At 46.9% G+C, this 18,764-nt stretch overlaps 2 long non-coding RNA genes across 6 annotated transcripts; both read left to right on the top strand.

Moving 5' to 3' along the window:
• The first annotated feature begins 774 nt into the window (after positions 1–774).
• LOC123448611 lies at positions 775–5,479 on the top strand. Of its 4 annotated transcripts, none has more exons than XR_006631863.1 (4): positions 775–1,193; positions 1,731–1,874; positions 3,495–4,190; positions 4,981–5,479. It is a non-coding gene; the product is annotated as an uncharacterized LOC123448611 (long non-coding RNA). The 4 variants fall into 4 exon arrangements; XR_006631860.1 differs by having other exon boundaries at positions 3,495–3,551; positions 4,137–5,479; XR_006631861.1 differs by having other exon boundaries at positions 3,495–5,479.
• Positions 5,480–6,384: 905 nt separating this feature from the next.
• On the top strand, positions 6,385–13,385 carry LOC123448612. Of its 2 annotated transcripts, XR_006631865.1 has the most exons (6): positions 6,385–10,760; positions 10,843–11,276; positions 11,360–11,439; positions 11,513–11,823; positions 12,152–12,275; positions 12,345–13,385. It is a non-coding gene; the product is annotated as an uncharacterized LOC123448612 (long non-coding RNA). The 2 variants fall into 2 exon arrangements; XR_006631864.1 differs by having other exon boundaries at positions 6,385–11,276.
• The last annotated feature ends 5,379 nt before the right edge of the window (positions 13,386–18,764 follow it).

Genomic DNA, 18,764 nt, shown 5'->3' on the forward strand with positions numbered 1-18,764 from the left:
TTTCATTTAGTGGGATCATTAATATGTCACATGCATTCAAGGAAGAAGGGAGAGGGAAGGAGCGGAATGTCATTATGATTACATGCATGCAAGTATTAAATAAGTTACTAGTACGAGGAAACATCATTAATTTTTACCACATTTAGTGGTAGTGGCCTTGTATAGATGCAAAATGTATTTTTTATTGTGGCCTTGTATAAGTGAATGGAGGGAGTATCAAAGATAAACAAGATACTCAAACACACCGAAATTAGGAGGGAAATCATGAACTAGGATTTCTCCAAGATGTAAAAAATCTAGCAAAATAACAAGATTTAACCAAAAAAATTGAATGATTCGAAGGAAATTACCACAAGCAACAAAGTGATGGAAAGATCCAACTAAAGGAAGCACCTTTTGGAGAGGATTTCATGAAGGGCTTGAGGTGTTGAAGAGAGGGGAAGAGCAGAATGAAAGGAACAAGCCTGGATTGGGGTGAGTGAGTGGGGTGGATCCCATCCACGGCGTCTGGGTCTAGAGACCACACGCGAGGGTAGCTGGGGTCTCGCCCTTTGCCACGTCACCAAGTCAATGCCCTGTCGGTCGAGCGGACCCCATAGCAGACGCCATGGTCCCTGACGTCTGCCGTATAACCCAGATGTCGGGGATGTTGGCGTCACGGAAAAAGATCTCTTCGATTTTTTTTAATATGAGGTCAATTAAGAAATTAGTTAACCCCAAAGGTCAAAAAAATAAATAAATATTGTCCTCACTTTTACTCCCCGCATAGCCACCGCCATCGCCTCATCCCCTCTCCTAGCGCTCGACTGTGCCGGCATGGGATAGAGAGGCTGACCTCGATGGATAGAATGAGGAGGGATGGTGTTGGGGAGGCGCTCGTCGCTAGCTCCTCCTCGTTGACGGCCTCCTCTTCTTGTTTTCATCCTCCACGTCGCGCTCGTCGTCCATCGCGCCCAGGCCCAGCAGGCACCGGCGAGACGCGAGCGGGAGGAGGAGCTCTACCAGGACGACGGTAGCCGGAGGAGGATCCCTTGTCAACGGCACCCCAGGGACTCACTACCAAGAAGCTGCCGGAGGAGGAGCTCTTCCTGGACGAGCACCGCTGGACGAGGAGGCCTCGAAAAATCCCCAACCTCCCATGTGTCGTGGCCTCTTCACCTTCGACCACGAGTTGCAGCGGTCAGAGCACTAAGGTATGGATTCCCCTCCCCCTCCATTGTCCTTGATTCTCACCTATTCCTCCAACCTTTCCCATCCTTGCCTACTTCATCTCATGGATGGGAATGGCCAATCACTAGCATGGATGACGGGTACCGCCACTCCGGTTGACAAGATATTATCGTTTGATCAGCACCAACTATGATGCAGCTATTTCTGTCAGATTTGATTTTATTCTTGTTTCCTTTCCAGATTTAATTCCATCCTTGTTTCCAAGTTCTTCCTATTCATAATATGTTAATTAATGACTTGTACATACGTATTTTATCATGTCTACTAATAATCTCATCACATTACGGTTCATACATAGGGTTATCTTATCCTATTTCCTTGAAGTTTGTATTTAAGTTGTTCAATTTTCCTTTTTCAGATGTGTATGCCATGTATGTGTATGTTTCATTGATTCAGACATGTAGTGGGATAGTTCTAGTGGATTTTACTGAATGGTTTTGTAGCTTTACTTGGTGAAAATGCCTCAATTGGTTTCTGCAACATTGCTTGTCTGTTGGCAGCTGGAGCATACTTGGCAAATGAGCCTTGCCGTGAGCGATGGTACAACGGTGACCCGGACGAGCAGGCCAATGGCCAGACACGACTAGGGCACCAAAGATGACTGGAAGCACTCAAAAAACTTTACCACGCTGGAGCTATGTCAGGTGCCTACTGTTCTTGTGTTGCGTGCTTTCTATTTTCCGTCAAAAACTCATTCCATAATCAGTTGAGAGCAGTTAATGAATATACTTGCCATGCTTTTACTCTCTCAGGTAAATCACTAATCACTAATTATTACACGCTCTTTCATAGTTGAAGTACCTACTAAAGGTAGTTATTTTATCCTTCTAACAGGAGCAATGAACATTTTTTGCCATGAAATACGGTCACATTATTGCTTCTTAATTAAAACAATACAGTAGAGGGTTGTAGCTATTTGGAGTGCAGAATTATTAAGTATAGACATGAAGTGATACTCTTGTAAGAGCTATGCACTGAAAGTTCTTTTAATTACAGTTTCACTACACTATGAAAAGGAGGTGATATTCAGACTGGAATAACTTTTTGTAGCTTAGAGATCCAATGGAAACTAATATAGTAAATATGCTCCTTTGTTGCAGTTCTGTTTATTCATTACCTTGCTGCAAGCTCTGGGGTGTGTACTGTATATACAAGTAATTTGTCTTTGCTTCCAGGTCCACAGGACAAAATTGATTAATTATTTTGGCATCCCCTGATTTTCCTTCTCCATGGTTTGCCATGTTGTGTGGTCTGAATTTAGTTTTTTTCATGGTATAAATTCTGTGCAAATTGATGGAACCTACACTGTTTGCAAGTTCAGTTTACCCTTTTCCTTTAAAGATTTGTACTGCTGTATTTTTCTAATTGTCGAGGCAACAAGATATCCCTTATGTCATGTATGCTTCTTTGATAGCAATTTATTAAGTGATTATACCATAAATTTTCTGATATAGGTACTGTAATTGTAACACTAGCAATCTAAATATAAGGATAGAAAGGCAATCTCAGCTTCACTTTGAATGTCTTATAGATGTACCTACGAGGAATACAGAATTAAGAAGTGCTATTTTCAGAACACCACTATCTATATCTCTCTCTATATGCGGAACTCCGAACTGTTTTTGAAGATGGATCGATTGCCTCCATGTCCACATGTGTTTTTTGTCGGTACAATAGACCTCCTATGCCCGCTTAATTGTGTGTTCATTTTGTTAATCAAGAAGCATCTGATTTTATGGCTGGGTACTTTGAAAATATATATAACCTTTCTTCTTTTGGATAATCTGTTTTCCTTTTACTAATATTTGTTACTTGCCAACACATATGTGCCAATCCCATGCTTGTATGAAAGTTACTTCAGATACTTGAACTGTGGAGCATGTCTTTTATTCGATGGCGAGTTTCCATTCTTTGTATGTGTTGCATTCTTTTGTCCAAAAAAAGATAATGCACATTCAGCAAATAAATAGAGAATGTCTTTTATTCGACGGTGAATTTCCATTCTTTGCATGTGTTGCATTCTACAAGAAGAAAATGATGTGTTTTTTACTAACAAAGATGTCGATCTTGCACATTCAGCTTTTTGCGCACTGTCTCACTGTCATCATAGTTTATTTATAGCGGTTGAATAAGGAATTTTAGCCCTCCTATTTTAGAGTATGAATCGGAATCTAAATCAACAATTGTAAAAATGATCAGTAATTGTACTCACTTTTCTGACTCCTCCTTTTCTCACGCTGTACCCCTGCCACCGTCATGTCCAGACTGGCCGTCTCCATGGTTGTGGAGCCAAGGTCACCACATCTTACATCCTGATGCATGTAAGAAAATATGATTAATGTCCCTGTATTTTTCTAATTTGTGGGCTTACTCGTGTATATATACTTATAAACTTACCTCCATTTGTTGGTCTAATGTACATGAGAAGCCCCAATTTTTGTTGGCAATACACGCATGATTTCTCAATAATTAAAACTAACATAATGTTGTATACAATGTATGGTAGTCATGTGTGTGATGTTCTTCGTGTATCGGATTCCAAGAGTTTTAGGATGGATGGTATGGTTCCCATGTTTGATGTTTTTTTTACTTCCACAAAATTGGTCGATGCTGATGAGAATGGCACCGGTGGTCTTCGACACTTTGTTGTTTTACTTTTTTGGGTTCAATAAGATTAAGATATATATACTTTGCATTGTGCCGAATATGATGTCATTCAAATTCTAGGAATCTTTGGATGGGTCGCAAGTTTTTCTTGTTGGGTGTTTTCTTATTTTCTTAAATTTTGTGTGATAATTCATAGGGGATTCTGTTTCTACCTCAAGACTTGCCTTTTTATGTTTTAGTTTCAAGAAGACATTATTTGATGTTAGACTAATTAGTCTGTTCATTTCATGTGTACATAGGATTAATGATATTATTCTATGAGGAGAAGCAAGTGGATCAGTTTGTAGCAACAGGTATCAATGTGTGTTCTCATACCGATGATTCTGAAGTAATTAAATTGAGAAAAAGGCTCTATTCCCAAATTTCTCTATGAAAGCTTTGTCTTCTCCATGGTCATACCTACTCCCTCCGTCCGATGAAAAGTGTACATATAGACATTTTAGGACAAATTATGAAGTGGAGTAAAAAATGTATTGGAAAGATGCAAGCCATCATCTCTTTCCTCTTTAATTACCCAACCCCCAATGAGCTAAGTGCACGTAGAAATTAAGGAGACTATGTGTAGAATGTTATTGGTCTTGATTACCGTGTGATGAGAAAGAAGCATTTTTTTTCTATTTTAAAGTACATTGGAAAAATAAAAGTACGCTCTTTTATGAACAAATTTTTAGGCCAAACGTACACTCTTCACCGGACTGGACGGAGGGAGTAAATGAGTTACTTTATTTCCTATAACCCTATTACTTTTTTTTCTGCAACCTGTCTCTCTATTCCCCTTTATAATACCATGATCAGAGACAAGAAGGAAAACTATGCTTGAATTATGATGTGGGTCCAAAGAAATATGTGTGAATGGAATAAGAATTGTACTCCCTCCGTCCCAAAATAAGTGTCTTAAACTTAGCACAACTTTATACTAGAGCTAGTATAAAGTTGAGACAGTTATTTTGGGACGGAGGGAGTATATAGTTATTGATATATCATCTTCCAGTATTGATATTAAATGACACCAATATCTGAAAGTAACTTGTGTCCGCTTCCCCTCTTGAAATTAACATTTTTTTTATTTTTTTGTTACTTTAGTGATGTCACTCATCAGTGAGCAGGAAGCGTCTTCTTGGTACTTGCGTGCTTAAGGACAAAATTGGTTTTCTAACTTTTCATTCTAATGTGTTTTGGAAAGTGAAGGAGTCTAGGATTAAGGCGTTCTCGTATCGCTTACCTATTTTTATGGACCGAACTCCTGGGCCGTCATATAATATCATGGGAGCCCGAACTATAAGACGATGTTGTATCCAAGACGAACTCTTGCGAAGACTTGGTGTGCGCCCCATGGCAAGATGATAATCAACATGTTTTCTCCTTAGTGTAACTGACATTGTATAACCCTATATCCCTGGTATCTATATAAACCAGAGGGTTTTAGTCCGTAGGACAAGTTAAGATCATTATTCTTAGGGTTTTAGACCATAACATATGATATTGAGGTAGATCAACTCTGTATTTGATATCCCATCATCAATATAAACAAGAGTATGACGTAGGGTTTTACCTCCATTGAGAGGACCTGAACCTGAGTAAACATTGTCTCCCTTGTCTCTTGTTAGCCATCGATTCAAGATTCACAGTTTGGGACCCCTTACCCAAGACTTGTCGTGTTGACACCAACATTGGATTGCGAGAAGGATCGATGGCTCGCTTGGTCACTAGCGATGACATCGACACCGGAGATATCTTCGTCCCCGGTGAGCTCTCTACATTCGGCAGCGCTGTCTCACATGTCGAGGCAGCACCTCACCTCGGCCAGATCGACGAGTTCGCCTCGGGAAAGGGAATCAAGTTTGGTGACCTAGATTACGCCATCGATGCCCAAGGCAATTTGGTCCTCGTTGGGTTCTCGGCTTCGCCTGATGAGCCCGGAAACCCCGAAGCCTTGACTTCGGGTCCCCTCCATAACTTCATGTCTAGGATGGTGCCCACTCCGGCTCCGGTCTTGAGCACAGATCTCACCATCGCGTTCGAGGATCAGGGGTTAACCTTAGCCAAGCACACTCCTTGTGCCGGCACACCGGAGATCAACTCTGCTAAAGCCCCGTGGACTAGTCCGGTTGATCCCTTGTCAAACCACATGCTGGCCCGGGTCTAAACCTTGGAAATTTCGGATGTGACGACCCTAACCTATGCTTAGTTCGGCCTCGAGCCCGGTCACAGGGAATTTTACTTTCCACCACCACCCACTTGATAGCCACTATCGAAGATTTAACAGATATATCTCCTCAGATGCGGTCGACGATACATATATGGATGTCGACACACCTGCTCCTCCCACAACTGGACGTTGGACCGCCACCTCCACCTACGATGTGTACATGGTGGACACTCCCAAGGGCGATGGCGCCACATGGAAGAGCGATGATGACACCCCGGTAAAAAACAGTGGCGATGACCCCCCCCCCCCCACCCAGGCGCCGACGCCAGCACAAAAAGCCTAAGGCAGGCAAGGGCAAGGAAAGCAATATGTGAACCGGAGAAAGTTCTACCATGGATGACCAGAGAACCCCGTTGACCCCCTGCTCCCGAATACAATCCCGATGATTTGGAGGGGCACATGGATGCGGAAAAGCCCGAGGACCTCGACGATTTCGAGGATAGCAACTACATCCCTCTTTTCAAAGAGGAAGATAGTCTCGGAGACAAGGATTTCATCGTCCCCGAAGACCCGCTGGACCAAGAACGATTCAAGCGGCAACTTATAGCCAATGCTCGCAGCCTCACGACAAAACAGTAACAAATCAAAGCCGAACAAGATACCATCAACGAAAGATGGACTCAAGTCCTAGCCGTCGAAGAAGGGTACGACAGGGATAAAAGAAAAGTTACCCGCATTGTCGGTTATTGCCAGAGTTCGAAGACGAGGCCTTCGAGCCCACACTGCCCAGGTTCACTCAGGGCGGCCAGCTGGACCGCCCCCCTCGAGGACGGGATAGGACGACTGGAAAAGCTGGTGAACAACCCGAACACCTTCGCAGAAGAAGGAAAGAGCCAACACATCCCGAAGACCCATCTGACCTGCGACACAACTTGAATGCCAAGGCAGGACAAATAAGATCCATTTATGGGTCCACAGGGCTCACCCCCGCTAGATGGGACGGATACCGAGCTCGGCTCGATCAGAATGTTAGAGTTTGGGAGCTGCCTCGGGTCAGGACTTCATTCGATCTCCAACATGACGTAGCTCAGATCAGGGGCACCGCTCACCCAATGTGTTTCAAAGACGAGGTGATGCAGCACCGGTTCCCTGAAGGGTTCAAACCCATAGATATCGAACAATACAACAGGACAATAGACCCGTCCGTGTGGATCGAAGACTTTCTTCTCCACATTCATATGGCCCGAGGCGATGACCTCCATGCCATCAAATATTTACCATTGAAGCTCAAGGGACCAACACAACATTGGATGAATAGCCTCCCTGGAAACTCCATTGGGAGTTGGGAAGAGCTCGAAGACGCTTTCCCAGCTAATTTTCGAGGCACATATGTCCGACCGCCGGGTTTTGATGACTTGAGTCACATAGTCCAACAAGCCGGAGAGTCATCCGGGCAATTTTGGAATCGATTCCTGACAAATAAAAACCAAATTGTCGACTATTCAGATGCCGAGGCACTAGTTCCCTTCAGAAACAATATTCGAGATGAATGGCTAGCCAGGACGCTTGGGCAGGATAGGCCAAGAATAATGGCAGCACTTACCTCGCTTATGACCAACTTTTGTGCGGCAAGGATAGCTGACTAGCCTGTCGGAACAACCCTCCCTGAAACTCACGCACGTCCAAACTCCGAGACGGCAATGGCAAGCCACGGTGCAACAAGAACAAGCGTCGACACAACGACGATGAAACCAATGACACGTCAGTCAATGCCAGATTCAGCAACTCCAGGTCTGGACCGCGAAAGAAACCCTTTAAGGGGAATCGTGATGGACCGACCGCACTAGACAAAATACTGGACAAGCCTTGCCAGATCCACAACACCTCAAATAAGCCTGTTACTCACACCAATCGTAACTGTTGGGTGATTAAACAGGTGAGCAAAAACACAGCGGAAGACCAGGGCAAGAGTTCCCGCAACGAGGACGATGAGGGACCTCGCAATCCGAAAAATGGAGGCCAAAAGCAATTCCCTCCTGAGGTCAAAATTGTGAACATGATCTACGTCACACACATACCAAATAAGGAGAGGAAGCGCGCGCTTCGGGATGTCTATGCCATAGAGCCAGTAGCTTCGAAGTATAACTCATGGTCGGCGTGCCCGATCACCTTTGACCACACGAATCACCCAACCAGTATTCGACACGAGGGTTCGGCGACCCTGGTACTTGACCCCATTATCGATGGGTACCACCTCACTAGAGTCCTTTATGAACGGAGGCAACAGCCTCAATCTGACTTACGCACACACAATGAGGAAAATGGGTATTGATCCGTTAAGGATCAAACCCAACAACACCACCTTTAAAGGAATAATTTCTGCTGTCGAGGCCCGCTGCTTGTCGTGGGAATGATCCTGACAATAGTACCAGGGGTACGAACTAAGGGGCAAAGTCTAGCTAGGCGAAGTGGATGCACTCGGATTTACGAGTTCAGGGCCCACTCGGAGGTGGTAATAGCTCTACGTCTCGAGCCCGGAGGCTGGTGTTTTCTTATAGGGGGTGTAAAAGATTACAAGTGCTGAACCTTGAGCCGGTGCCCGGGAGTGGCTTATATAGTGACTGCCACGACCGATCGAGCACCATTACAAGGCAATAAATGATAATAAAGAGGGAAGTTACAGGCAACGATGGCCTTAATCCCTAGAGTTACTGGTAACACGGGTATTCATGGGCCTTCATGCATGTGTTTAAGTCCTTGGCCGTTGCAGTCCCTTCATCGTCCCTGCCTTGATGTGGATCGAGTGCTGGGAGCATCCGATTGCCGCAAAGCAGACTGAGTGACCTCTCGTGACCGAGTGAGGGCGCAATGACCGAATGAGGTTGAGGCTATCATGATGACTTGTAGGACACTGATGTCCTTACGGGTACTTAGGCGGGCCCTACGGAAAACGGGTCCATGGGCCTACCCCTTAAGTATAATCCCGTCAGTAGCCCCCGAATCGGTAGAGGTTTTCTGGCCGAGTGAATGATTCCCTTGGTGTTTCGGAGACACACATGTCGCCGTCAGAGGAAGCGTCATTCGGACTCTTAAATAGCCACTACAGATTCAATAGCAAGAAATCCCGAATGTCCGAGCGTACCGGTAAGTTCACATTCGGTAAGATCAAGTACCTCTCAGGGAGATTTGTTTGATGATTCGGATGATCATGAGCCCAGAGCTCCATGTATCTAGTCGGTGAGCTGGAACGGATCCACTCGTACCGGGGTAGAGGCGACCTGATCGCCTTTTTGTGTTGCCCGAATGATCGGGGTCCTGCGGAGGGACAGGTGAGAAGAGTGCTCGGTCAATATCGTCACACGCCGTGGACACAGAGTCCATTTGGGTCGCGAGGGGGAGCTGTTTCCTCCGCAGATTTTGAATTGGATGCGCGCGCAGGGGCGGCGAAATTGGAGGCGACATGGTTAGTGGAGGTAGTGGCGCGACACCCCGATTTCCGCGCCTGCATTGTCGCGTCGTGCTACAGTGCGCGCTGTCACCGGGATCCTGTGGATCTTCCTCGGGACGGCAACACACTTGATGGGGCATCTTCTTTAATGGTATTTAAGGCCTTCAGATGAGAGGGGGAAGGTACCGTGCCTCAGATCTAGACTCTTACCCCCCGTTTCCAATCCTCCCAATTGAAACCACCCACTGCGCTCCGACGCTGGCGTCTGCTCGTCCCCCTTCTTCCACCGAGCGCCATGGTGAAAGGGGCGACGACGAAGGCCGAGCGAGCCAAGAGGGGATCACGTAGATCTTCTTCGAGCACCAGGGCGCTCCCGCCGGACTGGATCCAGGGCGATTGGTTGCCGTCCTGGGTCACGGTCGGGCGTCTGCAGGAGCTGGAGGGCGAGGGTCTCATTGCTCCGAGGAGCTGGCGGCTGCCCGACGCCAACGAGTTTGAGCCAGCACCGAGAGATGATGAGCGAGTATTGCTTGTCAGTCACGTCGAGAGAGGTTTGTCCCTGCCTCCATATCCTTTCATTCAAGCTTTCTTAGCCTTCTTCGGTGCATAGTTGCATCATCTTCCTCCCAATGTTGTCTCCTACTTAGCCGCTCTTGTTTCTCTGTGTGAGAACTTCCTCCGTTGCCATCCACACTAGGGTTTGTTCAAACACCTGTTTACTTGTCGAGTGATGACTGTTAAGAAGTCCCCTCAGTCGGGGGGCAGAAGCAATGTAGTGCAGCTCTGCGGAGGTCTAGGTATCTAGCTCAGGGGCAAGAGTAGCTTCCCCCAAATGAACTTCCTTGATTTTGTGAAGGGGTGGCAGGACTCTTGGTTCTACAGCCAGGATGTTTTTGTTGGAGAGGGTCATTCGGGCCTCCCACCATATTCCACTGATAGGGTTCAGTCGGCTCCTGCCTTGACCGTGTCGAAGGTGGAGAAAGTTGATGTCGATATTCTGGTGATTGCGTTGGTTGCTGTGATGCGCAAAGGCATCAACGGAATGGACCTCCTGGAAGTCTTCTTTCATCGTAGGATACAACCCCTTCAGGCCAGAGCCCATCCCATGTGGATGTACAAGGAGCCGGATGACCGAACTCGTGTTCACCCGGAGGAGCTTACGGAGAAGCAGCTGTAAGATAAGATCATGGCCATCACTCCGTTGAGGGACAACCCAGGGGGACTAGGACGGTGCCTCCTTTCTCAGTGGATATTCCGCCGAATGAGGTAAGCTACTGCCCTTTACGTCTGAGTGATTTTCCTCATTGTCCCGATACTTGTTTGTAACGCGATCTTCCCCACTCGGTAGGCTTTTACCGGGCTAGTTAGCTCCGTCCCGGTGGTTGACTGAATGCCCGTTGATGTGGAGAGCGACACCGAACGCCTGGAGGGCTCGGATGCAGGTGACGATGAAGATATCGATGATGAAGACGACAACGAGGAGGTGGAGGAGAGTGACGACGATGATCAGGGGGATCAGGCGAAGTCCTCTCCGTTTGATGAGGTCCCACCCGAGGCCCGCAGCAAGGTGCGCCAGGATCCGAGGACCCGTGCTGGCACCTTGAGGATCCCGAGGGTGACAAAGCCAAGTGTATCGACAATGCCGACCCGCAGTTCCAAACAGGGTCGAAGTGAGGCCACGAAGCCGCCGGAGAAGACTGCCAAACAACCCAAGGTCGCGAGCTCCAAACCTCGGAAGGCTGTCCTGCCACGCATCAAGGTTGATGTGCCCATCGCTTCGGCGTAAGTTTCGTCGCCGAATGACTTTGTCTTTGTTGGCTACGTTTCACCGAATGACTGTTGCATTCTTGTTGTGTACATTGCAGGGCCGATACTTCGACCGCTTCTCTGGAAGCCCAGGCCACTAACAAGGGGAAGACTGCCGCTGATGCTGCTTCTTCCAAAGGTAAGACTTGATTTTACTGAAGGTTCACTCGGTATTCAACGCTTGGCCATTTACTCCTTGTGAACATGTGCAGGACTACGGGACGTGATCGAACTTGACCCTGAGGCTTCTTTTGCAATTGAATAGGCTCCCAAGCAGGCCGCCACTTTGAGCCGAGTGGTTGCCATAACCAAGACTTTTGAGGCCCACGAGACCACCTCGGTCGGGACGTCACTCGGAATGGGTCTGTTGCCTCCTCCAACGGATCGCCGCATGTTCCAGCTCCACCACATTCGAGAGGATGAGGAGGAGGCGTGCAAGGAAGCCTTGGCTTAGCTGGACCTGATGGTCGGACGATTGAAGGAGGCGTATGACGCCAGCGAGGCCATGGCCAAAAATGTTCGGGTAAGTTTGAATCCGAGTGGGTGTCCCGAGTGGATACACACCCAGTGGGTGTTGGTGTTGCTTTACAGTGGGGGCGTGTTGAGCGCATCCACTGGGTGTAGTCCCCGAGGCTATCATCGACTATGGCAGTCGGCGATAGTCTCAGTTTCTATTCCCGTTTAGTAGTAGTCAACAAGGTACGGAGCCTTGTCTCCTCTTATCCTTCCAATGGGGGCGCGCTGAGCGCACCCACTGGGTGTAGTCCCCGAGACTACCGTCGACTGAGGCAGTTGGCGGTAGTCTTAGAGTTGTTGTTGTATTTTTCCTGACTTGACCCTGTTGTCGGCAGACTCCTTGTGGGCCCATGGACCGTACCGGAGCGGCTGATCAAGTGTTGTTGGATTTGCGCCTCAACCCGGAAGCTAAAAAAGCCAAGTGCACTCGCCTTGAGCAGGAGAAGAAAGTCGTTGAAGGTAAGCTCTACTAACCGAATGAATCTTGAATTGTTTTTCTTTCCTGTCTGACTGAGGCTATCTTGCCAGATCGCCTTGCTGAGAGGCTGAAGAATTCCATTTCTTTAGTCGCCATGAAGGAGGCCCTCGAGAAGAGGGATGTAGAACTGGTGTCAGCTCAGAAGGAAGCCAACCAAAAGACCAGGGCAGCCGAGGCCAAGTTGAAGGCCGTTGAGAAGCTCGAGGAGGAGAACTGACTGTTGAAGGTGGTCGCTGAAGAGACTGCACGAGAGATTGCCGACCCGAAGAAGAGCTACGCCGAGTGGGAGACCAAGTTCTTGGAGGTCAGTGTCAAACGAGCGGAGCTCGAGAAGTTCGTTGAGGACTTCGGCTTAGACCTTGTCGGCAAGCTCAAAGGTATGGCTGAATCCCGAATGATTTCTATTGTTGTCTTGTCATTTTCGAGTGATGATCTTCATCCTTTGTCTTTGATTGAATCCATCTTTCTGTGTGGATCTCGAGGAGGAGACGACTTCGATTGAGAAGGAACTGAACCCGAAGACTGGGCTTATGAAGGACAGTACTGCCATCACTCTCCTCCGACTAGAAGCTCGCATCGATTACGCGCTGGGCTACTTCAGATGGATCCATTCGGCTATGGCGGAGGTTGATGAGGGGACCGGCCCTAAAGAAGAACCCATGAAGGATGCTCACACGATTTTTGATCGAGCGAAAGCTATTCCCGGGCACCTTCAGTCTTGGAAGAAGTCGGCGGCTCGTGCTGGAGCGGACATCGGCCTCTCGCTCGTCCGAATCCACTGCAGGGGGTGGATGAGGAGAAGCTGAAGAACCTTCGAGTGGTCATCAAGAAGAGCATCAAGTTTGAGGACGTCATCGAGATGTTCAGGGAGGCGGCCACCCGGATCGCCGACGACATCGATCTTGATACCTTCGTGGAGGCAGTGGGGTCTCCGTCCTTTGAGTGAACCTCGGAAAAAACTCTTAAGTTTCAATTCGCCTCGGCATGCCGAGTGGTTTTATGTAACCCTTTAAACTCTGAGTAAGCCTTGGGCTTTCTCGCATGCACCTTTTATTTAAATTGAAGTGCGACTTTGTTCGCTTTGAATTGCATTTGGATTTTTCTGCCCTTGTATGGACTTGCTTTTACTCGGACGAAGACTGGTTTGTGACCGAGTCCCCGAGTATGGAGGTTCCTCCTCACTCGGGAGACGTCATTCCTTAGACGAAAACGGATTTCGTTGCTTAAGGATGATCGTCCTGTTCATCTTGGCGCACGAATGAGGTCTTGCCTTCATTTGGAACCCCTTTAACTTAGGCGAATACTGGTTTGCGGCTAAGCCCCCGAGTGTGGAGGTTTCCACGATCACTCGGGGTAGGGTTCACCTTAGGCGAAACAGGTTCTCTACCGAGATGGTAGTTCTTTTGAACTTGTCGATGGCCCTGTCCACCGTGGCGTTCGAATGGCGATCGCGCCGTCATTCGAAGACGCTTTGAGTTAGGCGAAAACTGGTTCGCAGCTAAGCCCTCGAGCATGGACGCAATCCTCACTCGGGGCAGGTTTTACCCTAGGAGGAAACAGGTCCGCAGCTAGGAATGATTGTCCTATTCATCTTGACGCTCGAATGAAGGTCCTGCCTCTCACTCGGAACCCCTTTGACTTAGGCGAGGGTCGGTTCGAGGCTAAGCCCCCGGGTGTGGAGGTTTCCACGATCACTCGGGGTAGGATTTACCTTAGGCAAACAGGTTCGCTACCAAGAAATGATCGTCCTGTTCATCTTGGTGCCCGAATGGAGGTCTTGCCTCCATTCGGAACCCCTCTAACTTAGACGAAAACTAGTTCGCAGCTAAGGCCTCGAGTGTGGAGGTTTCCACGATCACTCGGGGTAGGGTCCACCTTAGGCAAAACAAGTTCGCTGTCGAGATGATAGTTCTTGCGAACTCGCTGATGGTCCTGTCCATCAAGGTACACGAATGACGATCATCACTTCATTCAGAACCATCTTGACTTAGGTGAAAGCTGGTCCGCAGCTAAGACCCCGAGTGAGGAGGTCGTCTTCACTCAAGGCAGAATTTTCCCTAGGCGAAAGCAGAATCGTTGCTAAGGAATGATTGTTCTGTTCATCTTGGCGTCCGAACGGAGGCCTCTTGCCTTCATTCGGAACCCCTTTAACTGAGGTGAAGGATGGTTTGCGGCTAAACCCCCGAGTGTGGAGGTTTCCACGACCACTCGGGGTAGGGTTTACTTTAGGCGAAACAGGTTCGCTACCAAGAAACGATCGTCCTGTTCATCTTTGTGCCCGAATGGAGATCTTGCCTCCATTCAGAACCCCTCTAACTTAGGCGAAAACTGGTTCGCGGCTAAGCCCCCGAGTGTGGAGGTTTCCACGATCACTCGGGGTAGGGTTCACCTTAGGCGAAACTCGTTTGCTACCGAGATGATAGTTCTTGCAAACTCGTTGATGGTCCTGTCCATCAAGGTATCCAAATGACGATCACGACTTCATTCGGATCCATCTTGACTTAGGCGAAAGCTGGTCCTCACCTAAGCCCCCGAGTGAAGAGGTCGTCTCCACTCGAGGCAGGATTCACCTTAAACGAAGACAGGTTCGCGGTTAAGGTTTTACGCCCACTGGGGGTGTGTTTCACCAGAGTGAAGTATTCAAAGATAGTCGAAAAAAGTGAGCACTTTATTCTTCTATTCATTCAGATTCATTACACGAATGAAGAAAGTTCTATGTGTAGAACTTGCGGAGCAGATCCGCGTTCCAAGCTCTGGGATCCTCCGTGTCATTGTTGATGTTGTACAGTCGGTAAGCCTCATTGTGCAGAACTTTGGAGATGGCGTATGGTCCTTGCCACGGAGGCGCCAGCTTGTGGGGTCTCTGTTGGTCCAGTTAAAGGACTAGATCCCCGTCTTGAAACGCTCGGCCCCTGACTTGTCTGTCATGGTAGCGTTGAAGGTCCTGCTGGTATGCCGTGGATCGGGTGAGGTCTAGCTCCCTCTCTTCCTCTAGAAGATCAAGGTTATCTTGGCGCGCTGCTTCAACTTCAGCTACATTGTACTGTTGGAAATATGCCCTAGAGGCAATAATAAATTGGTTGTTATTATATTTCCTTGTTTATGATAATCCTTTATTATCCATGCTAGAATTGTATTGATTGGAAACTCAAATACATGTGTGGATACAAAGACAACACACTGTCCCTAGTGAGCCTCTAGTTGACTAGCTCGTTGATCAAAGATGGTCAAGGTTTCCTAGCCATAGGCAAGTGTTGTCACTTGATAACGGGATCACATCATTAGGAGAATGATGTGACGGACAAGACCCAAACTATAAACGTAGCATATGATCGTGTCAGTTTATTGCTACTGTTTTCTGCATGTCAATGTATCTGTTCCTATGACCGTGAGATCATGCAACTCCCGGACACCGGAGGAATACCTTGTGGGTTATCAAACGTCGCAACGTAACTGGGTGACTATAAATGTGCTCTACACGTATCTCCAAAGGTGTCTGTTGGGTTGGCATGGATCAAGACTGGGATTTGTCACTCCGTGTGACGGAGAGGTATCTCGGGGCCCACTCGGTAATACAACATCAAAACTAGCCTGACAAGCAATGTGACTAAGGAGTTGGTTACGGGATCTTGTATTACGGAACGAGTAAATAGACTTTCCGGTAACGAGATTGAACTAGGTATGAAGATACCGAAGATCGAATCTCGGGCATGTAACATACCAAAGGACAAAGGGAACGGTATACGGGATTATATGAATCCTTGACATAGAGGTTCAAACAGATAGAGATCTTCGTAGAATATGTAGGAGCCAATATGCACATCTGATAACCCACAAGTATAGGAGATCGTAACAGTTTTCGAGGGTAGAGTATTCAATCCAAATTTATTGATTCGATACAAGGGGAAGCCAAAGAATATTCTCAAGTATTAGCAGTTGAGTTGTCCATTCAACCACACCTAAAAGATTTAGTATCTGCAACAAAGTATCAGTAGCAAAGTAGTGTGATAGCAACAGTAACCAGCAGCAGCAAAGTGACAGCAGTAGCAGCTGAGTAACAGTAGCAACAGTGACAACAGTAGCGGCAAAGTAACGTAGCAAGGACCAGTAGGAAAAACTCGTAGGGATTGGATCTGTGATGGATGATTATGCCGAATGTTATTCATCATGCAACAATTATAACACGGAGAGATAAGTAACTAGCTCCAGTTCGTCAATGTAATGTAGGCATGTATTTCGTATGTAGTCATACGTGCTTAGGGAAAAGAACTTGCATGCCATCTATTGTCCATCGCTCCCGTGGCAGCGGGGTCATAATGGAAAATACGAGATATTAAGGTTCTCCTTTTAATAAAGAACCGGACCAACGCATTAACACTTAGTGAATACATGAACTCCTCATACTATGGTCATCTTCGGGAGTGGTTCCGGCTATTGTCACTCCGGGGTTGCCGGGTCATAACACATAGTAGGTGACTACAACTTGCAAGATAGGATCAAGAACACACATATATTGACGACAACATAATAGGTTCAGATCTAAAATCATGGCACTCGGGCCCTAGTGACAAGCATTAAGCATGGCAAAGTAGTAGCAACATCAATCTCAGAACATAGTGGATACTAGGGATCAATCCCCGTCAAAACTAACTCAATTACATGATAGGTCTCATCTAACCCATCACTGTCCAGCAAGCCTACGATGAGATTACTCACGAACGGTGAAGAACATCATGGAATTGGCGATGAAGGAAGGTTGGTGATGACGATGGCGACGATCTCCCCTCTCCGAAGCCTAGAACGGACTCCAGATCTGCCCTCCAGAGGAAGAACAGGAGGTGACGGTGCCTCCGTATCGTAAAACGCGATGAACTCTTCTCCCTGATTTTTTTCGGACGAAAGGGACTAAATAGAGCTGAGATTGGAGGCGGTGGAGCTTCGTGGGCCCCACAAGCCTACCAGGCACGACCAGGGGGGAGGGCCCGCGCCTGGTGGGCTTGTGGGCTCTCAGCTTCACCCCTCCGGTTGATTCTTGCGTCGGTACTTTTTTTATATATTCCACAAAAATTCCTTGTAAATTTCCAGGTCATTCCGAGAACTTTTATTTCTGCGCAAAAACAACACCATGGCAATTCTGCCGAAAACAACGTTAGTCCGGGTTAGTTTCATTCAAATCATGCAAATTAGAGTCCAAAACAAGGGCAAAAGAGTTTGGAAAAGTAGATACGATGGAGACGTATCTACTCCCCCAAGCTTAAAACCTTCCTTGTCCTCAAGCAATTCAGTTGAAAAACTGAAAGAGACAAAAGAAAAACTTTTACGAACTCTGTTTGATCTTGTTGTTACAACTATGTCTAACTCAGAACTAGAATTTCAGCAAGGTCACAAGCTAACCACATAAGAAAATGACATCTAGGTCTCACGGTAAACTCATATCAACAGCGTAATCAACTAGAGAGCAAATAATAATGAGTTTCGAATGTCAACACTTCAATCAAAACAATCATGAAGCAGTGTGAACAGATGGTATCTCGCTAGCTCTTTCTGAGACCGCAAAACATAAATGCATAGCACCTTCAAAGACCAAGGGCTGACTAAACATTGTAATTCATGGCAAAGAAGATCCAGTCACAGTCATACTCAATATCAGTCAAAAGCAAAGCATAAATATGACATAGGTGCTCTCTAATTGGTGTTTTTTTAAGAAGAGGATGACTCGACAGGAACATAAATAGACAGGCCCTTCGTAGGGGGAAGCATTGATTTGCAGAGGTGCCAGAGCTCAAGCTTCTAAAACAGAGCAAATAATTTTGGGTGGCATGCTTTCATTGTCAACGCAATGACCAAGAGTTCTCACCATCTTCCACGCTACACATGCTATAGGCGGTTCCTAAACAGAAAAGTAAAGTTTTGACTCCCCCACCACCGATTAATCACACTCCACGACTAGCCGAATACTCGGGTGCCGTCCATACCAACATCAATTCAGGGGGAGTTTTGTTTGCAATTATCTTTTTGATTTGAGCATGGAACTGGGCATTCCAATTACCGGCCCCTTTCTCGTGAATGATAGTGAATAAACACATATCGAGGATAACACGCCTAGCATGGAAGATACTGATTGCCCCTTGTCACCACATGAGCGGTTCGGGCATGCAAAACAGATTATTTCTTGAAGGTTTAGAGAGTGGCACATGCAAATTTACTTGGAACGGCAGGTAGATACCGCATATAGGTTGGTATGGTGGACTCATATGGAACAACTTTGGGTTTATGGAAGTGGATGCACAAGCAGTATTCCCGCTTAGTACAAGTGAAGGCTAGCAAAAGACTGGGAAGCGACCAACTAGAGAGCGACAACATTCATCAAAATGCATCGAGATTAACCAACATTGAGTGCAAGCATGAGTAGGACATAAATCACCATGAACATGAATATAGAGGCTATGTTGATTTTGTTTCAACTACAT

The sequence above is a fragment of the Hordeum vulgare genome, chromosome 4H, assembly GCF_904849725.1.
Source record: "Hordeum vulgare subsp. vulgare chromosome 4H, MorexV3_pseudomolecules_assembly, whole genome shotgun sequence".
NCBI classification, from domain to species: Eukaryota; Viridiplantae; Streptophyta; class Magnoliopsida; order Poales; family Poaceae; genus Hordeum; species Hordeum vulgare.